Source organism: Mauremys mutica, chromosome 1 (genome assembly GCF_020497125.1).
Source record: "Mauremys mutica isolate MM-2020 ecotype Southern chromosome 1, ASM2049712v1, whole genome shotgun sequence".
Classification (NCBI taxonomy): domain Eukaryota; kingdom Metazoa; phylum Chordata; order Testudines; family Geoemydidae; genus Mauremys; species Mauremys mutica.
The window spans coordinates 181,333,575-181,354,585 of record NC_059072.1 but is presented as its reverse complement, the minus strand read 5'-3'; positions in this window follow the sequence as shown (position 1 = coordinate 181,354,585).

Genomic DNA, 21,011 nt, shown 5'->3' with positions numbered 1-21,011 from the left:
TGATATCTTTAGATCTCCATATGGGTGCAGGAGTCCAGTCTTACTGAGCACCTTCCAGTATCGGGAACTGTCATGGAATCCACTCATCACAAGTGGAGCCTCCAGCTGGTGCTCTGGGGATTAATTCTACCAGCTTGCACTCTCCTTCTGATAGCATCTTCCCCACATCCTGTCTTGCTCACTCCCAGATCTTCAGCCTTCACTTCATGGCTTGGCCCTCTGGCCAAGGTCCTCTTCTTTTGGGGAATTCACATTCTTTCCAGAACTGCTGGCTGGTTGTCTAGCATCTTCAACACCCTTGCCACTTCCCTGTGGCTGGTAGGGGAACCCAAGCCCTCCCTCTACTCTGGGCTCCAGCCCAGGAATCCTAGGGTAAGTATAGTCCCGATACAGTCCTACCTCTTGCTGCTGTTTCCATGGGTTCTTTTCTACACATCTGGCTTCCCCCATTCTGCGTTTCTCAGCCTCCAACTCCCTCCACTCAGGGAATGACTACAGCCTACTTCCCTACAGCCTCTCTCAGCAGCAGCAGCTCCTTACTCTACAGTCTGCTACTTGGCTTTACACAGGCCCTGCCTGTTCCTGAACAGGTGAGCCTGCTCCTAATCAGTTATTTCCAAGCTGCCCGGCTCCTACTTGAGGTGCAGCCTAAAGAGTTAATTGGCCAGCCAGGCCACCTGAACCCCTTCCAGCCCTGTGTGGCATGGATACGCCAACACAGGGACTTAGGGTTTTCTTCCCTGCATTCCTTGAAAATTCCAAGGAATGGAGGCTTTACTCCCTTAAGAGCTTAAAGGATCAGCATCTCTTTTGTTTGGACGATACTGCAATAACAAACATTTTACAAAAGTCATCATTTCTAAGAGCTTTTGTTTGTTTCACACAATTTGGCCAATACTATTCTGCATAATTTAAATTAATATTGACATAGTATTCATATATTTATTTTAATCAAGCTATAAGGGAATTGGATGAGAATATAAAACAAAAAAAAGTAGCATGAAACTGAAGCAGGAATGAGGTTATGTTGCAAGCACTTTCAGGTCTGTCTGATTGGAAGGTCAACATGGCTATAGCAATAAAAAGAACATATTGTGAAGTATTATAGAGCAGGTGTGTTGTTGTGTCAGCCTCTTTCATGCAGTTGAAGGGTCACTGATCCCACTGTGGAAAAGAGCTAGTCATCTCTGACAATTTTTATATAAGACTGACTGACAGTATACACACTGCTGGACATCATGTCTGGTGTCAAAAGACTAGTGGAAATTTAAACTGTCTTTGCACTATAATTTCAGAGACAGGGGCAAGATAAAGCTACATGCAATTTTCACGAGGAACATCAACTGATACATATTGAATTTTAATAACATGCAATGCTAACTAATAGCCATGTCTCAGGCTATAGGCAGGATTCTCCTCTCACATCAGTTTTACATCACAGATTTTATTGGAGTCACTGCTAATTTGCCCTGATATGCCTAGATGAGAGAAGAATCTAGGTCTATGAGAGTTCTGTACACAGGGCAACACAGAAAGAAACACTGCATCTAAGTATTTCTTCTAATTAACAGTGGGATGCAGAGCTGTGTTATTGCTGTCTTTATTTCACCTCTGTATAGCACAACATTAGAATGAAGCTATTTATATTAATCTGTAGGCACCTAGATGAGTTTGCTCAGCCCAATCTCCTTTCAAGTACAAAGACCCTGATTCTCCTCTCATATACACCAATTTATAGACTCATAGATTTTAACACCAGAAAGGACCACCATGACCATCTAGTCTGACCTGCTGTACATTGTAGCCATAGTAACTCAACCACCCACTCCTGTAATAGACCCCCTAACCTCTGGCTGAGTTACTGAAGTCCTCAAATCATGCTTTAAAGACTTCAGGTTATAGAGAATTCATAATTTACATTGGTTTAAATCTGCATATGACCCATGCCTTATGCTGCAGAGGAAGACAAAAAACAAAACAAACAAAAAAACCAGGGTCTCTGCCAATCTGACCCAGAAGAAAATTCCTTCCCACCTCGTAATATCGCAGTCCTTTGGGCTCTGAGCATTTCAACAAGGCTGAATAGCCAGGCAATATGAAATAATACTCTATAGTAACTTGGAGCCCTCCCCATATGGTGTCCCGTAACTGGCCATAGAGATACTTGCTACTAGCAGTTGCAGATTGGCGATATACCATCGTAGGCAGTCTCATCATGCCATCCCTTCCGTAAACTTATCAAACTCAAAAGTAAATCCACTAAAGTTATGTTGATACAAGAGTGGTGTGAAAGGAGAATTGGGGCTCCCCTTCCAATTGTCCCTAATATTTGATATCTTTCAGCACACACAATCTTCATTCTTATTTGTGATTGCCTTTCTTCTGGAATTGGGATTGAATATTGCATGGATGGCCAGCTCCTTTATCTGCAGTGTGTTCATTCTAAAACTAAAGTCACCAGGACAGTTATTACTGACCTTCAGTATGCTGACGACTGTGCTATCCGCCCAGGATGACTTGCAGTCCACCCTAGATCTCTTCTCAGGTGCCTATCATAGCCTGGAAATTTCCCACAACACTGAAAAGACTAAGGTGCTCCACCAGCCTGCCCCAGCACAAGTTGCCCCCATTTTTCCACAAATTGTCATCAGTGGTGAATCCCTGGAGAACATTGAGTATTTCTCTTATCCTGTTAGCCACATCTCCCAGACAGCCAATCATGTTGTGGAGATTGAACATAGGATCCATTATGCCAGCGTATCCTTTGAAAAGTTGCTCTGTCTTGTCTTTATTGACAGATCTGCAGATGGAAACTAATATCCTGGTCTACAATGCAATAATCATCCCCACTCTTCTTTTTGGGTGCAAGGCATGGAGGACATATTGAAGCCATCTTAAGCATCTGGAGTGGTACCAACAGCATTGCCTAGGGAATGTTGTCTGTATCAGATAGGAAGATCATCACGCCATTGCCAGTGTTCTCTCTGCAGCTAACATCACCAGTGTTGAGGCCAAGATTATGAAACATCAACTTTGCTGGGCAGGTCATTGTGTGTATATGGCTGATACTTGTCTTCCAAAGCAAGTCCTCTTTTCTCAACTCAGTATGGAAAGAGGGCAAAGGAAATGCTAAAAGGACACCCTGAAAGTATATCTTCAGAAAGGAGGCATTGATCCCACAAATTGGGAATTGCTGACTGGCAATAGACTGCACTGTCCTTACATCATACATCAAGCCTCAGCCCATTTTTAATAGAATTGCCTTGCTCGAGAGGCCAAGAAATAGCAGAGAAGGAAGGAAAGTGTACAGCATCCCAGCCAGCAGTTGTTGTGCTCTTTCCAGGCAACCACCTGTTACATGTGTAGAAAACCTGTAGAACATGAATTGGACTCCTCAACTATCTTAAGTCTTATCAACAACTTTTCCCCCAGACATCCTCCTCGTATAGAGGGCCAGCTGACGATACAGACACACACACAGACACACACACACACACACTTTGGGCGGTAACTTTTTTAATCGCAGCTGTATTCTAGCTAACTAACTAAAAATAGAAGTGCGGTTGCCATGTCGCAGGCTTCAGCATGGGCCCCCAGGTACTTTCTTGCTTGGGCCGCCTGCACTGCAGCCCATGCAAGGGTGTCCTCACTGCTATCTTTAGAATTGGTATGTCTACACAAGCTGCAAATCACATTTACGCCACCCATGTATGTGCTGACAGATTAATGAGTGGAGTGCAGATGATGAGCTAAGAATATAAAATGAAAGTAATCTATTCCACATTCTAAAAGTGTATTCCATGGCTGACAAAATAAAAGGAATTTATTTTATGGTTATCATGCCTATGTATGCAATATAACAAAATGTTCAAATATGTTCAGTTCCATTCATTCACTAAAATACATAGTAGGTATAATATTCTCAGGTTTCCCTGCTATAAAATAAAGCATTTTTAAAAAATATTTCAGAAGAGTGAAATAATGCAAGGTGAATGCAAAACAGTGGTGCTTTACACTAAGTCCACTAATTCCTGTTAATGCATGCTTCTGAAAAAGGCAACAAGAATGTACAGTCAATCAATTGGCAATTACATTGGCCCCAGAATCAGCTGTATTTTGTACCTGCAGTGTTTGTTCTGAGAGAATGCAGCTGCTCAAGGAACCAATATATTTTCAGGATGACTTCATAGTCATTGTAATCTAGTTATGTAGCCACTGGCAGTTTGGAAAGAAAAGGAATTAAGTTTATTCAAGAAATAAGAACATAAAATAAGAACTTTTTTTATGGCAGGTTGATTTTATCTTAGTCACACTGGTGATAGTGAATGGCTTAACACAATGAAGTTATGTTCAATTTAAAGACATGTAGAATCATAGAAAAGTAGGGCTGGAAAGGACCTCGAAAAGTCATCAAGTCCGGACCCCTGCGCTGAAGCAGGATCAAGTAAACCTAGACCATCCCTGACAGGCGTTTGTCCAACCTGATCTTAAAAAAAAAAAAAAAAAAAAGGGGGGAATTCCATAATCTCCCTCAGAATCCTGTTCCAGAGCTTAAATGCCCTTACAATTAGAAAGTTTTTCCTAATATCTAACCTAAATTGCCCTTGCTGCACATTAAGCCCATTACTTCTTGTCTTCCCTTCAGCAGACCTGGAGAACAATTAAGCAGAGTCCTCTTTATAATAGCTATTAACTTATATGATAATACTTAGGTCTCCACCTTCAGTCTTCACTTTTCTAAGACAAAACATGTCCAGTTTCTTTAATCTTTCCTCATAAGTCAGGTTTTCTAAATCTTTTATCATTTTTGTTGCTCTTCTCTGGATCCTTTCCAGTTAACCAGATCTTTCTGAAAGTGCCCAGAACTGGACACAATTAAGCCTCCAGATAAGCCTCACCAATACCAAGTAAACTGGGACAATTGCCTCATGTGCCTTATATATAATGATCCTGTTAATAAAAGCCAGAATGATACAATCCTTTTTCACAACTTATATTAGCGTGAACATTAAAAAGCATGACTACACATATGCCAGTAGAGAGTTTCACCCTATCACCAGTTAAGTCAGCGGAGTTAGAGCAGAAGAAATTCTGCAACTTCATCCATTTAGGCAGAGGTTTACATAAGTAAAAAATGACAGCAGACAATTGGTACATAAAAGCCCTCACACTCCTGCATCTGGATCTGGGCAGATGGACCCTGGTGCCTGTACCAAATGTCTTCTGAAGATTTTTTTTTTTTATAGTTTGACTAGAGCTCTGTGTGCTGCAGGGTCTGCTTGTTTAGAAGAGTTTACAATATTGGGCCCTAATTCAGGACATGCAGGTTTTCGTAGGAGCATTGCCTTAGTAAAGACAATAGGATCCGTCCTTTGTGTAACTATTTCCCATTTAAATGAGTGAATAGTCCTGTAAATAGTAACAACTCAAATGCAATATAATTTCATAATATACCAAGGTGATTTTCAGCTATATATGGCCTTAGCACTGCTGTGTTTTAATTCCCCCTCCTGTCCTACAAATTTGCCTACAAATTAGCCTCCAGTGAGCCAAACCACTGGAAACTTCAATCAGTTTCAGCCATTTCAATTACATATGCCAAAATAAAACCAAAAATAAAACCTATTTTATAGGAAGAAAAGTTTCTCCACTTTTCCTTAATTCAAAAATAGTAATTGTTTGTTTGTTTTTTTTTTTAAATCAGGAAAAAAATCACCTCTGGTTTGAGAGAAAACAATATTTTCCCCAGAAATAGTTTTTTTCAAAGAATTATGACTGTATGAAAATAGAAGATTTTAATGATAATTATATTGAGACTAAGTCATCTGCAAGAATTTTAATAAAAAGCTGTAAGATTGTAACAGGATAACAAAGTCTGGAAATTTAAATTTAGTGCTGACATTCAATTGATAACTTATACTTGTGTGATAGGCTACTATCTTGCTGGCTAAGTTTTTCCATCATACGCACTTACATCACAAAGGACTTATTTCATTGAGATTATAGATTGACTCGAATGAATTCCAGGATAAAGCTCCCATTGATGTTAATGGGAGGGGATCAGGCTCCTATTGCACAAAATCTTTCAGTGGCCTCTGATTTCCAGTTCATTAAAATTATACCTTGAAAGTTTTTTAAAAATGTTGATGACTCTGGCTGATCCCAAGAACAAGCATATGAGCGCCACTTCCCCATCAGTACTTCAGAAACCAAAAATATTGTTACAAATATGTTTTTATTTAATGTCACTAAAAGTATTTTTGGGACCGTCTTCAGATTAAGTACATACTTAAGAAACAATATTACATTTGACCATAACAGAAGCAATCAATTTTCTGTGAGATGGCACACATTTTAAGAGCATTCCTGTATGGATCAGATTGTAAGACACATATGTTAAAACAAAAACAAGAGAAAAAGCTAGACTGACCAGACCATTCATAAGTTGCTAAATTGTCTGTCTACCATGCACAAAAGCCAGCCAGTTTTCTGAGTTGTGAGATAACTCAAATCTTCCCCAAAATGAGAAATCTACTTTTTATCTTAAGCAGCTTTTTTATATATTCAAGAATGATTTTCTCTTTGGTGAAGACTTTTCACACCAAGTTGCAACTCTACTTTTAACCTCCCCAAAATAGGGATTTATTAATAGACTGAACTCTAACAGCAGGATCAGCAGTGTTGCTGCACAAATCAATAAGGGGGTCTCTCACTTTATTTATTTATTTTTTTTACTCAGCAGCAGCGAACACCCCCTATTACATTTTTCAAATATATTTTGCTGACTCAGGCAAGATACAGAGAGAATCTTTTGTGCAAAATTGATTAGTAGAATCCCTGTAACATGCTGCAGCCTGGGAAAAAGTGGTATTGTTATCTCCACCAGTAAAATCATCATTTAGCTCTATTAACCCAATATCAGCACTGTTAATTAACTTGGGTCTGTATTATCATCATCAGCTCTAGGATGAAAAAAACTCAGACATTTAACTAGCTTTTCATTACACTGGGCCTACTTCTGCTTGCATGGAAGTAAATGGGAGTTTTTTTCCCATTACTTTTAATGGAGGCAGGACCATACTAATTATAATTTTGTAATTTCCACATTGAAAGAAAATAGTAACTCTATTAAAATGTATTACTTAACATTAGATTTATCACTGATAGGATTCCATAAAATACAAGTCTGCATTTTCATGGAAGTAATAGACACATAATTCATATTCAGGTAAACTTAACCAATGCTTTCCCATAATTGTTAAAATTATAATTCTCATAAGGTAAAATTAACCCCTTTGCAGAGAGCCCTCACCAGTAAAATTCCATTAATACCACCAGCACTTTTTTTGGAATGGTATATATCGTCAAGGGAGTCTACACTTGTTATTGAGCATGTATGTGTGTATTTGTGCATGTGCACATGCACACAAGGTAGTATCTATTCTCTACTTCCTACTTGTAAATTAAAAATGACAAGTGATTACACAAAACTATCTGGGAAATGTTCCTAAGTAAAGAAAATGGTGTTAGCAATTCCTACCCATATGTAAAGGTATAAAGGATCACTGCATGTAGCGCTTTTATTAGACAATCATTTATCCTCTCCTCTATCTAGGCTCCAAACAATTATTTTTACTTTCTCTTCACCAGTTGGTTTAAAGCATTTGGCTATTAAAAGTGTAACTCCAATTTAGTAACGCCCTTAAGCTTGTGCTGAACATTAATGCCTTTTCATTATGGTCTTTCTGAATCTTTTGTTTTAGGGGCCAAATTATCTGATGGAGTGATTCCATTGAAGTCAGAGTTATGTCAGCAAAGAATCTGATGGTAGGATTTTAGATACCAGTATATTCAGATAGGACAATAGGTCAGTTTGGTTCAGAGAAAACGCACCTAGTTTTAGACCTTATTTGATTTTCTAAAATTACCAGCCTTCTGACATTTATCAAGTTTCATTTTACAATTTTTTTGGCTGAGACTGTTTGTATAGAGATTATCAATAGATTGCACCATATTATTTAGGCAATCTATCTGCAGTGATGGATGTTCCATGTGGTTTTACAAGAGCTGTTGCTTTGGAAGGAATAGCTTTTACTTGAGTTTCCATGCCCAGTCCAACTTTTAATAGACAAAACATAAAGAAGGGAATGACCCAGGGAGTCATTCCCATTTTTGTCCATGCACCCCTGGCCAACCTCAGCGAGGCCAGCCAGGAGCACCCATGACAGCAGCAGACGGTACAAAATGATTGATAACCGTCATTGCCAATTTCCAATTGCAAACGGTGCAAAATGACTGATAACCATCATCTCATCACCAATTTACAATGGTAGACGGTGCAATAGGGATGGTAACCATCTCTGCTACCATGCAAAGGCAAATGAATGCAGCTGTGTAGCACTGCAGTACTGCCTCTGTCCAGGGCCGGCTCCAGACCCCAGCGTGCCAAGCGCGCGCTTGGGGCGGCGTCCCAGCGGGAGGGCGGCAGGCGGCTCCGGCGGACCTCCCGCAGGCATGCCTGCGGAGGGGACGCTGATCCCACGGCTCCGGTGGAGCATCTGCAGGCATGCCTGCGGGAGGTCCACTGGAGCCGCGGGGCCAGCGGACCCTCCACAGGCATGCCTGCGGGAGGTCCACCAGAGCCGCGGGACCAGCGACCACTAGAGTGCCCCCCGCGGCGTGCGGACGTGCGGACGTGCTTGGGGCGGCGGAAATCCTAGAGCTGCCCCTGCCTCTGTCAGCAGCATCCAGTACACATACGGTGACAGTGACAAAAGGCAAAACAGGCTCCATGGTTGCTATGCTATGGCATCTGCCAGGGCAATCCAGGGGAAAAAGGGCGCGAAATGATTGTCTGCCATTGCTTTCACGGAGGAAGGATTGAGTGACGACATTTACCCAGAATCACCCGCGACACTGTTTTTGCACCATCATGCATTGGGATCTCAACCCAGAATTCCAATGGGCGGGGGAGACTGCGGGAACTATGGGATAGCAACCCACAGTGCAATGCTCTAGAAATCGATGCTAGCCTCGGTACATGGACGCACACCGCCGAATTAATGTGCTTAGTGTGGCCGCGTGCACTCGACTTTATACACTCTGTTTTACAAAACCGGTTTATGTAAAATTGGAATAATCCCATAGTGTAGACATACCTTTAGGAAGGATCGATCAAATGCACAATTACAAAATGGAGAATAACTTTCTAGATGGTAGTATTGCTGAAAAGGATCTGGGGTTATAGTGAACCACAAACTGAATACAAATCATCAGTATGATGCATCTGCAAAATACATAAATAAATAAATAAAAAAGGCTAGTATGATTCTGGGGTTTATTAACAGGAATGTTGTAGGTAAGACACAGGAGGTAATTGTCCTGCTGTACTCAGCACTGGTGAGGCCACAGCTGGAGTAATTTTTCCAGTTCTGAGCACACAATTTAGTAAGAGTAAGGATGGAAATTGGAAAGAGTCCAGAGGAGAAAAAAAATGCTAAAAGGCTTAGAAAACCTGACCGATGAGAAAATGTTGAAAAAAAATGAAAACAGAAGACTGGATTGGGGGTAGTTGCAGGACTGATAAGTGTTCCAATATATTAAGGGCTTTTGTAAAGAGGATGGTGATCAGTTGTCCTCCATGTCAATTTTTATTAAAAGCCAAGAGCACCTACTTTGCTTATGAGAATGTATGAATGAATATACACAATAGTATATATTATTGTATTTGAGTCTGCTAAAGTGACCTTGGAGTGAAATTGACCCATTGTATTAAACTAGTCATAAGCAAATGTTTTATGCAGTATCCACTAATTTTGGATGCCCACCTTGAAAATATCTTGGATGTGGATTTCAGAAGTACAGGCTAACTGCAGCTTTCATTGAGTTCAGGCAGAATTGTTTATACTTCACACCTCTTATAATGAAGTTCTTCTAGGTGTCTCAAATAGAAACATTTAATGACTACCAATATTCATTGACACTTCAGAAAATCTAGACCTTAGTTATTTGGTCATTTCAACTTCAACTCTACATTTCCTTATAGTTGGTATTTATGCCCCAAATCTGCAAAAAACTCTTAAGCACATACTTAACTTAGTCCACACCTATTCAGCAAAGAATCTCAATGTAAGGGCTTGTCTGCATGGTACGTGTGTGTGCAGCAAACCACAGTGTGAATCTACAGTGCACTTGTAGTGCAGTGGAGCCTGCCAGGCAGTAACATCCTGACTGGATCCTTCTACAGTGCAGTTTGGCATACTACTACTCAAAAGTGTAGTAAGCCAAATTTTACTTTGACATTTTGATGCCCTTACATTGTACCATTGATTTTATGGCTCTTCATATATTTGATTTTTTTACAATTAATAAAATAACACAGATTTTAATGAAACATCAAAAGAGTAGAGTTGAGGTATAATGGCATAATTCACCTAGAGCACTATTCACCATCACACCCCATGATGGGTGTAAAGGAGACTAGAACAATTACATTATGCATCTGAGCATATCAGAGAGACATACAGAAATACAAGGTTTATTATGAAGATTTAATGATGCAGGAAATTATACTGAATAACCATAATTTTTTCATAAATATAAAATATTAATAAAATCATAATTAATGAGAAATTAACACAATGCTTAGTAGCTCTGTTACAAAGAATGAATATATGGCCAGATGACATATGGCTACATCTTGTCAAAACATGGGATTCTGTCTGTTTTTTGTTTTGTTTTGTTTTGTTTTTTTTAACTTAGGCACTGTGACAGGTTCAGTCACAGAGACCTCTTTGGGACTGTCACCTGATGTGTTGAAACTACCTCTGAGCCCATTTTCCCTGCCAGCTTGCGACTCCAGAACCCTGTCTTGTTTCGCCAGACTTGCTACTCCGCTGCAACACAGACCCAAGGTCTGAACCATGCCCCCAAAGTTGTAGACGTTAACCAAAACTTCTCAGTAGGTTTCCTCTTCCAATGGGATCCAAACCCCAAATAAATCCGTTTTACTCTGTATAAAGCTTATTCAGGGTAAACTCATAAATTGTTCGCCCTCTATAACACTGATGGATATGCACAACTGTTTGCTCCCCCAGGTATTAATCACTTACTCTGGGTTTAATACTAAATAAAAGTGATTTTATTAATTCTATTAATTCTATTCTATTTATTATAAAAAGTAGGATTTAAGCGGTTTCAAGTAATAATAGACAGAACAAAGTTACGAAGCAAAATAAAACAAAACATGCAAGTCTAAGCCTAATACATTAAGGCCTGGTCTACACTACGATTGTAGGTCGAATTTAGCAGTGTTACCTCGATTTAAGTCTGGGCCTGTCCACATGATGAAGCCCTTTTTTTTTTACTTAAAGGGCTCTTTAAATCAATTTCTTTACTCCACCTCCGATGAGTGGATTAGCGCTGAAATCAGTCTTGCGGGCTGAATTTGGGGTAGTGTGGACACAATTTGATGGGACTGGCCTCTGGAAGCTATCCCAGAGTGCTCCTTTGTGACCGCTCTGGACAGCGCTCTCAACTCAGATGTACTGGCCAGGTAGACAGGAAAAGGCTCACGAATTTTTGAATTTCATTTCCTGTTTGGACAGCGTGGCGAGCTGATCAGCACAGGTGACGATGCAGAGCTCATCAGCATGATGTGCACATTGCCGGGTCAATTTCTTGTTTTGATCCACTCCATCTATCTTTTACATTTTAGATTGGCAGCAGACAGTGCAGTACGACTTCTTGCGATCATCATCTACTGGCTGCTCGCCAGAAGATGGTGCAATACAATTCCTAGCCATCGTCATCTCCTGGGTGCTTGGCAGAAGATGGGAATGACCTGGCTGAGTCACTCCCATGTCTGCCCAGATGCCCCTGACTGACCTCACCGAGGTCGGCTAAAAGAGCACCCAGGAGTACAATGAAGATGGCTACCAATCGTAATGCACTGTCTGCTGCCAAAAGGCAATGAGCTGCTGCTGTGTAGCAATGCAGTCCCACGTCTGCCAGCACCCAGGAGACGTATGGTGATGGTGAGCTGAGTGGGCTCCTTGTTTGCTGTGGTATGATGTCTGCTCAGGTAGCCCAGGGAAAAAGGTGCAAAATGATTGTGTGCCATTGCTTTCACGGAGAGAGGGATGGAGGGAGAGGGGGGCCTGACAACATGTAACCAGAACCACTCGAACACTGTTTTTGCCCTGTCAGGCATTGGGATCTCAACCCAGAATTCCAATGGGCAGCGGAGACTGCGGGAACTGGTGGATAGCTACCCACAGTGCAATGCTCTGGAAGTCGACGCTAGCCTTGGTACTGTGGATGCAGTCTACCGACTTAATGCACTTAGAGCATTGTGTGTGGGGACACACACAATCAACTGTATAAAAACTATTTCTAAAACAACGACTTCTATAAATTCGACCTAATTTCATAGTGTAGACATACCCTAAGAAACTGAATGCAGGTAAAATCTCACCCTCAGATATGTTCCAATAAGCTTCTTTCACAGACTAGACTCCTTCTCAGTGTGAGCCCCATCCTTTCCCTGGTACAGTTCTTGTTAGTTCCAGCTCAGGTGGAACTAGGGGATTTATTTTGTTCTGTTCTACTCCCTTTTATAGCTTTGGCACATGGAGGGAATCCTTTGTCTCTCTCTGGGTTTCCACCCCTCCTTCTAAATGGAAAAGCAGGAGGCTTAAGATGGATTCCAGTACCAGATGACATGGTCACATGCCCTGTGAGACCCCAAGCCTCTATTCTTCCTGGCCTGACTCACAGGAACAAATGGAAGCTTACAAGTAAACAGAGCTATATACAACCAATTGTTCTAGTTAATGGGAGCCATCAAGATCCACCATTAATAGCCCACACTTTACATAATTACAATAGGACCTCAGAGTAATACTTCATATTTCTAGTTTTAGATACAAGAATGATACATTCATACAAATAGGATGGACACACGCAGTAGATTATAAGCTTTGTAATGATACCTTACAAGAGACCTTTTGCATAAAGCATATTCCAGTTACATCATATTCACACTTATAAACATATTTCCATAAAACATATGGAGTGCAATGTCACAGGCACACAGGGAACAAGAGGCTATGGGATCATTGCCATTTAGGATTTCTTCAGTGTTCTCTTTCATTGTTGTGTGGAGCTTGCATACCATGTAGATAGACTACTTACTAATAGCCAAGGCAGGATAGGTAGGTAAGTATAGAGCAGACCACTTACTCTTTCCCCCAACTCCCCCCAAGTGGATTAGGTGTTAGGAAAAGATTAACAGTGAGATAGCAGAACAACCTGTCAAGGGACCCCTATGGAGTTGCATTCAGTTCAGTGGCATTATACAGTGCTGCTTTTAACACCCACCCCTTAGGAATTATTTAAGAATAATTAAGTTAATATCTACCTTAATGCAACTCAGGTGACTTGATGACCTAATACAACTCCCTTACTAATTAAATAAGTTGTTACTCTAAGGCCCTGATTCTGCAAACACCTTTCATGTGTCTAGAGTTAGGCATGTGCCTGCCTCCCACTGAACTTAATGGAGTTACACAGGTTCTTAAAGTTAAGCACATGTGGCAAGGCTTTACAGAAGCAGGGCCCTAGCTACTGGTCCTGCAAACACATATTCAAGTGCCTCTTCTAAAAATCAATCAACAGATTACTCATCTGAGTAATAATTAAAGGATCATGCTCTATGCTTGCCTATGCGATAAATTAGTTGTCAAAGAGCATTTGTTGAAACTTTTTGGGCTGTTGTTGGTGTTTATATGTTTAATTATCTAACAAACAATATTAAGTGCATTTTTAAATGAACGCTACTGTAAGTAGAAAAGTTAATTTAAATACTTTTTTGTTATTCATTATCTTTCCCTGTGACAGTATCTGTGTTTTTGTAGTGACTGTTTAATCTAAAATGTATAAGTCTTGAAAGGCAAATGTATGTGCATTCATAATACAATGCAGTACATAATTAGATAAAAATAATGCATCCAATAAAACATGTCTACTTTATCTGTCATTTTGGATATTTATAACTGGAGCATGGAATTTAATATGGATCATTACTTTCCCAGAATTTTACCACTAGCTTCAGTCATTATATTATCCCAATACCTTCCCTTCTTGTCTTGTTGAGATGAAAAATATTTTTGAGTTTATAGAATCATAGAAATATTGGTCCGAAAGGGTTCTCAAGAGATAATAAAGTCCAACCCCTGTACTGAGGCAGAACCAAATAAACCTAGACCATTTCTGACACCTGTTTGTCCAGCCTGTTCTTTTAAACATCCAATTATGGCGATTCCACAACCTCCCTTGGAAGCCTATTCCAGAACTTAACTGCCCTTTCAATTAGATAGTTTTTCCTAATGTCTAAACTAAATCTCCCTTGCTGCAGATTAACCCCATTACTTCTTGTCCTATCTTCTGTGGACATGGAGAACAAGTGATCAACATCCTCCTTATAATAGTCTTTAACATATATCAAGTATCAGAGGGGCAGCCGTGTTAGTCTGGATCTGTAAAAGCAGCGAGGAGTCCTGTGGCACCTTATAGACTAACAGACGTTTTGGAGCATGAGCTTTCGTAGGTGGGTATTCATATATGTTAAAGCAGCGAGGAGTCCTGTGGCACCGTATAGACTAACAGACCTTTTGGAGCATGAGCTTTTGTGGGTGGGTATTCACCCATGAAAGCTCATGCTCCAAAACGTCTGTTAGTCTATAAGGTGCCACAGGACTCCTCGCTGCTTTAACGTATATGAAGACTTATCAGGTCCCTGGTCAGTCTTCTTGTCTCAAGATTAAACATGCCCAGTTTTTTCAATATTTCCTCAAAGATCAGGTTTTCTAGAGCTTTAATATTTTTGTTGCTCTTCTCTGAACTCTCTTCAATTTGTCCACATCTTTCCTAAAGAGTGGGACCTGGAATTAGACACAGTACTCAACTGAGAGCTCATCAGTTCTGAGTATAGTGAACAATTACCTCCTATGTCTTACATACAAGACTCTTGTTAATAATTCCAGAACAATATTCATCTTTTTATTTAACTGCATCGCATTGTTGACTCATATTCAGTTTGTGATCCACTATAACCCCAGAACTACCACTGATCCAGTTATTTGATTTTTCTTTCCTAACTGAAGTAGTTTGCACTTATCTTTATTTAATTTCATTTTATTGATTTCAAACCAAGGGTACATCCAGACTTCCCGATGGATCGGCGGGTAGTGATCGATCTATCGGGGATCGATATATCGTGACTTGTCTAGACGCGATATATCGATCTCCGAATGTGCTCCGGTCGACTCCGGAACTCCACCAGGGTTAGCAGTGGTAGCGGAGTCGACGGGGGAGCTGTGGCCATCGATCCCACGCCGTGAGGATGGGAGGCAAGTCGAAATAAGATACATCGACTTCAGCTACGCTATTCCCATAGCTGAAGTTGTGTATCTTACATCGTCCCCCCCAGTGTAGACCAGCCCTAATTCTCCAATTTGTCAAGATAATTTTGAATTATAATTCTGTTCTCCAAAATTCTAGCAACCCCTCCCAGCTTGGTGTCATCTACAAATTTTATAAGCATACTCTCCACTCCATTGTCTAAGCCATTAATGAAAATATTGAAAAGTACCAGAGTTAGGATGGACCTCTGGAGGACTCCACTAGATACACCCTCCCAGCCTGACAATTAACTATTGATAACTAGTCTTTGACAGTCTTTCAACCATATGCACCCATCTTATAATAATTTCATCTAGACCACATTCCCTAATTTATTCATACTAGTCTAATATGTTCTCCATGTATATTTTAAGCTTATTTATCTTAACAGAAAAATACAAAATCCTAGAAAGCCATAATATGTGAATTATGTTGTCTTGCAGTATATTTCCATTACTCTCAGTGATAAATCATTTTTATTAAAAGCCAAGAGTACCTAATCTGTAAACATCTGCACGTATCAATGGATCTGAAGTGGGGCATTTGTGTATGAAACATTCTAAGATTTCACACCATGGTTTATTTTATCCCTGCCCTCAATTTGAACATAAAATTGTTAGTCATAAATTTACAAGCTAAGAAGCTAGCCAAATGATACTAAGAGGGGCAGGTATATATTTAAATGTGCACAAAGTAGAACTACCAACTGAGGTGGTTCTCAGTAATGAGAGGCCCCAGTGTTTTTTTGTGTTTTTAAATAGTTACCCTATATTGCACTATTTCAGTTTAGAAACTTCCTTCTTACGGCAATAATCCATCCTCTAGTTAGGAAAAAATTTTCAAAATGCAGCAAAGCAAGCTCACAAAACAGGACATTAATAATGAATTTATGCATTCTTAACAGATTATATTAAACTAATATGCTATAGCTTTCTGACATTCATATTTGGTAAATGTTAGCACTATTTGTGACTTGTGCATTTTGGCACCGATCCTGGAAAGACATACACTGGTGTTTTAACTTTACACATGTGAATAGTCCCAGAAAAATCAATGTAATTATTCATGTATTTAAAATTAAAGTACCTGCATATGTCTTTGCAGGATCATGGCCTTCATCAGACCACTACCAATACTGGGGCATAGGCAACTTTTTTATTTGAGGGTGTTATGACCCTGAGTTTCCAATGACCCAGTGTTGGTTACCTACTGCCACAACATAGCTTTCCACTTGGAATTTTAACTGGGGAACCCTCTCCCCTTGCTCCCTTGTTACAAGGAAGCTGTCCCCAGCTGTGGGAGGTCCCCTGATAGGGACCATAGGTGTTCTTCAAAGGCTGCTGAAGAAACACGTATTCACCACAGCTCCACTCCAGACTGAATTAATGAACTTGTAATTTATTGTTTACAATTAACACCCAAGAATGAGTTCTGTACTCATCCAGAAGTTCCCACTGTCCATTTCAAGTTCTGGACAGTCTCATTTCATACCCTAGTTTAAGCTTCCTGTTCATAAACCATGTAATTCAATGTTCTCCTAATCTGGTCTCTCTGCCACCCTCTCTGCAGCCCAGACTTCTGCCATCCCTGATGGACCTGTCTGTGGAGAGACTTGGCAACTTCAGCAAGACCGGATCAAACCATCTCCAGCTGACAAGTCTTCACTCATTCTTCCAGCAGCCCTCCTCCCACTGCTGACTGACACACCAACATTTTGGGGTGGCTCCAAGGAAACCAGTGGGCCCTCACAGAATCCATAGGTTTCAAACTATTATTGCTTCCACCCACAGTTTACCTCCCATATACCTAAATATATACAAATGCAACACATACCCTGACATTCCCTATGAGGCAGGCGGGGTGAATTAATATCACTGAACATCATTTCAACAAGTAGTTTTGTCCCATACTAAATTCTCACTTTTTAAAAGTTCCAGACTCAGTGTTTCCTTTATTTATTAATTAAATCCTTAAATCTGGGGGGGGGCAGTTGTCTACACCCATGCATGTGCTCACAAAATACTAAAATGGATGCAAACTACATAACACCATGACAAACCAACAGTATGTACATTTTGAAGTGTAGGTACAAGCAGCGGATATGAGGTTTCTCTGCAGGGTGGCTGGGCTTACTCTCCAAGATAGAGCTCAGCTATGCAGGAGGGCCTCAGAGTAAAGTTTCTACTCTTCCAGATCAAGAGGAGACAATTGAGGTGGTTCGTGGTGCATCGTGATAAGGATACCTCTGGGAGACACCCACTGGAAGACTACTGGGCACATCCCACTGGGTGAAGGCCCCCCCAAGGCTGGCCCAGGACATTGTGGAGGGATTATATCTCCCAGCTGACCTGAGAACACTGGGGAATCCTCCAGGAGGAGCTGGAACCTGTTGCAGAGGAAAAGGAGGTCTGGTCCTCCCTACTCTCCATGGTGCCCCTACAACCCTCTCCAGAAAAAGTGGCATAAAGGATAAAGAAGAAGGTTCTTAGTGTGGGCAGGGCCGGCGCTTCCATTAGGCAACCCTAGGCGTCGCCTAGGGCGCCAGGATTCGGGGGGCGGCATTTTGTGCGCTCCCCATGGGGCACATGGGAGCTTCCGGTTCTGCTCCCGTTGCACCGCCGAAGAAGGACCTTCTGCCGACGTGCCACGGAAAACAGCGGCAGGCAATTGAGCAGCTCAATGACTGCCGCTGTTGCCTGCGGCATTTCGGCGGAGAGTCCTTCTTCGGTGGCATAATGGGAGCGGAACCAGAAGCTCCCATGCGCCCCATAGGGAGCGCACAAAATGCCGCCCCCCAAATTCTGCCTAGGGCGCCAGAAACTCTGGCGCCGCTCCTGAGTGTGAGGAATTTTCTTAAAGGACCACATTTTATATCTTTCTTGTATGAGACACAAGGAAATGCCTCGTATAATCTCCCCAGATAACCAAAAGATTATTTTTATTTCATAAAGCTCAGTTGGGAAAATCCCTCCTTGCCAGAAGTAAATCAGGATTTCACATTAATTAGGCTAGTTAGCAGCAAGTTTAACACTTATCTTAATTATGACTACAAACACTTTGTGAGAACAAACACTAAAACTTCCTGGTTAATAAAGTCCTAAATTAGCCTATTTTAGAAAAATTACAATAAGAAAACAGCACTCCTTCAGGTTTCAGCAAATATGATATATTTATGTTTCCTGCTTAATACTGAATTGTTGCTGTGTGTGACATTGAACAACATTTGACAATATTTTAAAAGCTTTATAGATAACATTTCTTAGGTTAAAATTAATATACTGTACAAAACCAATTAAACACACTGGTAAGGTGTCTTGAAAGATCCTTATCTCAAAAACACCCTCTCTTTTGAATATATCTTTTCCAAAATTCTTATGTAAGAAATACTACCGGAAAATACCTATCTTACCCATAGAATGACAACTTCGCCACTCCTAGGTACTATAATTGTGTTAGTGTCAGGCAGTGAAACAGAGGCTGTCTTGAGGTTCAGAACTGAGACCTTAACTATTTTTGTCCATTAAAGTCCCATAGTACTTTTCACAAGTCTGGGTAACACCTAGCATCCTAACCACATGCCAACAAAATAATTACATTCTGTATTCATAAAACTCCTTATGTACTTTCAGATGGATACAGTATTCTTCACTGTTGCATAACGTTTTTTAAAAGGCTGTTGTATTTCACTTATGGTTGAATAATCCTTATCTAGAAAAACTTTGAAATCTGTATCAAAGGTGCTATATAAATATCGACCATAATTTTATTATATTTTTACAAATAAATTCCTGGAGTAACAAGCATTGAGGCTTTTTCTTCTGATGTTAACAACTTTACTAAGCTAGGAAGTGAGAAATTAAGAATAAGTACAATCCTATCATGGGCTCCCACACAAGTTCCTGCAAGATTTAATGGTTGATGAAAGTACAGCAATTTCTAATTTCCAATGGGAACAACAACATGTAGGTGTAGTAACCTGCAATAAGTTACAAATAATGTACCTCAACTGTACTTAATAAGGCTATAATTCCATCAAGGGCTTCTGGGGACATCATAAACCATAGGAGTGAAACTTGAGTGGTTTCTCACGTTACTAGCAGGCTGCGACAGAATTACAGCCTTAATTTATATTCATTTTGAAGGAGCCTTATTTAATATTACACATTGATCATGATTAATGCCCATGGAGCCACTAAAACCTACTAGCTGTGTTCGTGGCCTTTTAAAGACATGTTAAGTCGGGTATGCCAATGAAAGCCATTAGAAATGCTCAAGAGTGGAGTGTTCTTGTTTTTTTTTTTAAATAGGTGATGGTCCTGTATCACTACCAGTTGAACTGGAGTCAGAGGGCCCATGTTTCCTGCAGGGATTGTTATTGATGGGACACCAGTGGAACAGATGAAGAAAAGCTAGAAGCAACTTCATCACATGGACAGAGCAGTCCATAACATTTAAAAGAGTTCCACTTGTTCGTCTTAAGCTGTGTTCAGCTTCACTTTTTGCTAATGAACCAGGATGGCCGCAGCTGAGCTGTGAGTTCTCTGAAGTACAGCAGCTGGCAGCATGAGCCATGGAACTCTGTCTGAAGCCCCTTAGAGCTCAGGATTTTGCAAACACAAACCTATACCAGCAATGGCCCCTGTGGAAGGAAGAATTTGATCTGTACAGACTTGACCATCAGGAAGATGAAAACAGCAGGACAACTATTCTTTTATCTGACTGGAGAATGAGGCAGAGATGACTCCAACCATTCTGAAGCTCACTACTGCCTCAAGCCTCAGAGTAGTCCTAAGAACCCTAGGGACCTATTGCTCCCAAAAGCAAAATGAAACTGTGAAGCAACACAGGTTTTTCATTAGAGACCAAATCAAATAGGACGGGACAGATCCCTACACATTATCGCATTATGCACACTGGCTCATACATGCAATCTTGGGGATTTGACAGACTCCCTGATTCAAGACAGATAGTCTGGAGCACTTGGGCTTGGCACTGGGGGAGCAACTGCTCTGTGAAAGCAATCTCACACTAGACTGATGCTTAGACATGAGGCACGCACTGGCAGCCTCAGAAGAAAGGATTGAGGCCTTAGGAGGCACACCAGAACTAAATGCAGTGGGACAACAACAAAGGAGAGGAGGTGGCCAGTGTACGAGACAGCATATTTGGATAAAGGAAAAGTGCCCCAACCTAGGACAGCATTGCAAGGAACGTAGAAAGCAGAATCCCAACTCAGTGTGTGCAAAAGGAATGTCCCAGAAAAAGATTCCTTCGGATTTGTACAAAAGGATGATGGCACATCTGACAGCAGTGATGACATCATGACTCTCTCCTTGAGTTCAAGATCATATCAGATTCAGACTTCTGTGACAGGAAAACAACCCAAGACAATACCAACCTCCATACATGCAATAGCGATAACAGGAAAACACTCTGTGATTTCAGCTGATGAATAGGGCCTTCTACAATGTTATTAGTGAAGGTGAATTGGACTTGAACACACCCATTACAAAAAGCAGGCACGATCTAAGGGCAGGTCTACACTACGG